We start from the raw sequence: 4,362 nt of genomic DNA, 5'->3' as shown, positions 1-4,362 counted from the left end.
GACCGGGGGGTGAAAAATGCGTCCCACGCCCGGTCATCCGTCACCATAAATGCACTGGCAACGGGCGCAGTGGAGAGGGCCCACCGGGCAGCCGCGGAGCGGCCCGGCGTGCCCGCCCTGTCTTGTTCTCCTGCCACAGCAGCGCGGCAGACGGAACGCCTCGGCCCTTACGACGTTATCCCGAGACGGGCCGGATGGCACAGGATGGGACCCGTGCATTCAATGACCCCACACCCTTCTGCCAGAATGTGGCAGGAACTGACACCGAGCGTGACGGGAGCAGTTGGGAGTGACAGGCCACGCGCGCTCTTTAAATGTGGCCTTGGGCCTTTGACTGGCTGACACCTCATCAGTGGGCCCCTCGAGGGCCACTGTCGGGGGGCTCTCTGAGTTGTCGGGGAACCGAGTGTTCGGGGATCACTGCTCACCTCCCTGAGCACTCTTTCCCGAGAATGCCCTTTCTTGATCCTCGGGGAACCGAGTGCTCGGGGGTACTATTTACCTCCCCGAGCACTCTCTCCCGGGCACGCTTGTACGGATCCTCGGGGGACCGAGTGCTCGGGGGCTACTGCACGCAGCCCCGAGCACTCTCTTCCGGAGCTTCCTTCAGTGGGTCCTCGGGATACTTAGGTGCCCAGGGGACCACCGCTCGCGGCCCCAGGTACATTTCTCCCGGTACTTAGCTTTCCTTATCGTCGGGGGACTCAGGTGCTCGGGGGCCACCGTACACCTTCCCGAGCACTTTCTTCCCGGCACTTAGACTTCGTAGATCATCGGGGAACTTGGGTACTCGGGGACCACTGACTGTGGCCCCGAGCGCCCTCTCCCGAGACTTAATCTTTTTTACCTCGCGGAGGAGACTCCGCGGGATGGCGCCATGTGGCGGATTGCTGGCCTGGCCTCGGGATTCGGGGACCCCCGGTTCCTGATTCACCGACAACCACCATCTACACAAAACATAAACTCAGTACCACAGTAACAAGGGGTTAAGAAACAATATTAATTGTTCATGTAAAATTTTAAATTTGGGAAGTTAGGAAATAGCCTACAGACCTTCCTCGTTTGGGCAATCTAGGCAATCTACTGGGTCAGGGCTTTCATAAAGCATCTTACGTTGCCATCCTGTTTCACCACCAGGGAAAAAACAAAGGACATGCCAACAGATCGTAGCACCCATGGTATGCCCGGATATACCGAGGTCGGTCGGCTTTTCCATACACTATAACACTTCTATCGAAACATTTTTATGGATCATTCCCTTCCATCCAAATAGCAGCGACTTGTGAAGCTGTGGGGGCATTGTACCTTCGCTGGTCCAATGCAATATCCGTGTTCAACTCAATCCTATAATTATGGAGGTTTGGAGCAGAAATAACACTTTGAAAGGTCTGCACATAGGGGTTGTGCTCCGGTATCCTCCGAATCTTCCGTATCAAATTGATATCAAGACCAGGAGACCTCTTAGCTCTGTGTTCCATTGTCTCATCAGTATCATAGAAGTATAGCTGCAGGTGCCGTGGACCCTTCTCACCGGGTACCAGCTGGTCAAGATGGTGATATAGCTGACCGTGTGCACGGAATGTATATATACCAGTTCCTGCAGTAGTGCTGACTCGACAATCAAGTGTAACACCAAGACTTGTAAAGGAGAAATGAGAATTGAAATATCGTATGTGTTGTCTAAAGTATTTTGCATCGTCATCATCAAGGCTCGTATACAATCGTTGCAACTCATCCGGTACATCTGGAATGAAAATTTTAACCTTTCATTTCCTACAACAAAAAGCAGGTCCCTCGTATTGGAACCGTTTGGCTCCACAATACGGGCAGTTTTTGACTTCCCTTAAAACATAATGCTGCTTTGGAAGATTTTGGTAGATGCGGTCATACGGATCATAACCTTGCATGCACACACTATTAGGACCTTCCACCACGTATGATTCAAAAACAACATCTGCACAAATGCCAAAATATTTATATGGATAGGTTACATAATGATTCAGATAGACCAACATATAATATGGTACTGCAAATTGGATTGACATTTTTACCTTGACCACGATATAACCTCCCTTCGTCATCGTCGAAATCATCGGGAACATCCTGGACAGCCTAAAGTTGCTCTATGGGTCAAAATAAGCAGTATGAGAACACATCAAAATAGAGTACAATGATGGATAATGTGTTACCTTCATCCGATGAATGTTGTTCCGGTGATTCAAATATAACAGAATCACAAACTTCATTATCAGGATATGGATGAATATCAGCATGATTCAAAGGATTGGGCATTCCAATTATGATGTGCGTAATATTTGATTCCATGAGTGCACCAGTGTTTTCCTGTTGGCGGCTAATACGTAGGCTGTGTAAGTATTCCGATCTACGCTCATCTGACATTTGCATGCAACATTGTCGACCCTTTTGACATTTATAGTCTGGCTCAAGACCAGAACCCTAATGGTCACTGGTCGTGAAACTATCAATGACACTGCCATCTGTACCTGTCAGATACTGCACTCACGTTAGTCTCACTGTTGAAATATATGATAGATGATTTGTGGTGAAACAAAACCAAGTAATTAAACCATCACCATACATGTGGGATTCATCGGCTCACTTGAAGAAGGTTCTCGATCATTGAGACCGAACAATTCATATTTCTTTTTCTAGCGGGCTAAACGCTTCTTCTCTAAATATTCAACCTTCTTATATGCAGACATTCGAGCATACCATGATCCATTATGAGGAGACGGTTGAACCTGATCTATGACACTTGCATCTAGTTTTTTTCTGCATTCATCACATATTGTAACCAGATCGAGCGTGAACACATGTTCTTTTATTAGTTCAATGAATATATGGCATGTCGTTGTACCTTTAATAGGGGTGGTTGTCGTGTCTCTAAACGGAGTACGTAACATTGTGATAGTGGATTTTCCAGATCCACCTTGGTCAATGTCCAATGCTGCAATCGAACCTTCGCTGTGGGGGCATTGTACCTTCGCTGGTCCAATGCAATATCCGTGTTCAACTCAATCCTATAATTATGGAGGTTTGGAGCAGAAATAACACTTTGAAAGGTCTGCACATAGGGGTTGTGCTCCAGTATCCTCCGAATCTTCCGTATCAAATTGATATCAAGAACAGGAGACCTCTTAGCTCTGTGTTCCATTGTCTCATCAGTATCATAGAAGTATAGCTGCAGGTGCCGTGGACCCTTCTCACCGGGTACCAGCTGGTCAAGACGGTGATATAGCTGACCGTGTGCACGGAATGTATATATACCAGTTCCTGCAGTAGTGCTGACTCGACAATCAAGTGTAACACCAAGACTTGTAAAGGAGAAATGAGAATTGAAATATCGTATGTGTTGTCTAAAGTATTTTGCATCGTCATCATCAAGGCTCGTATACAATCGTTGCAACTCATCCGGTACATCTGGAATGAAAATTTTAACCTTTCATTTCCTACAACAAAAAGCAGGTCCCTCGTATTGGAACCGTTTGGCTCCACAATACGGGCAGTTTTTGACTTCCCTTAAAACATAATGCTGCTTTGGAAGATTTTGGTAGATGCGGTCATACGGATCATAACCTTGCATGCACACACTATTAGGACCTTCCACCACGTATGATTCAAAAACAACATCTGCACAAATGCCAAAATATTTATATGGATAGGTTACATAATGATTCAGATAGACCAACATATAATATGGTACTGCAAATTGGATTGACATTTTTACCTTGACCACGATATAACCTCCCTTCGTCATCGTCGAAATCATCGGGAACATCCTGGACAGCCTAAAGTTGCTCTATGGGTCAAAATAAGCAGTATGAGAACACATCAAAATAGAGTACAATGATGGATAATGTGTTACCTTCATCCGATGAATGTTGTTCCGGTGATTCAAATATAACAGAATCACAAACTTCATTATCAGGATATGGATGAATATCAGCATGATTCAAAGGATTGGGCATTCCAATTGTGATGTGCGTAATATTTGATTCCATGAGTGCACCAGTGTTTTCCTGTTGGCGGCTAATACGTAGGCTGTGTAAGTATTCCGATCTACGCTCATCTGACATTTGCATGCAACATTGTCGACCCTTTTGACATTTATAGTCTGGCTCAAGACCAGAACCCTAATGGTCACTGGTCGTGAAACTATCAATGACATTGCCATCTGTACCTGTCAGATACTGCACTCACGTTAGTCTCACTGTTGAAATATATGATAAATGATTTGTGGTGAAACAAAACCAAGTAATTAAACCATCACCATACATGTGGGATTCATCGGCTCACTTGAAGAAGGTTCTCGATCATTGAGACCGAACAATTCATATTTCT

Source organism: Phragmites australis, chromosome 9 (genome assembly GCF_958298935.1).
Source record: "Phragmites australis chromosome 9, lpPhrAust1.1, whole genome shotgun sequence".
Classification (NCBI taxonomy): Eukaryota; Viridiplantae; Streptophyta; class Magnoliopsida; order Poales; family Poaceae; genus Phragmites; species Phragmites australis.
Note: the sequence above shows the minus strand (reverse complement) of the source record.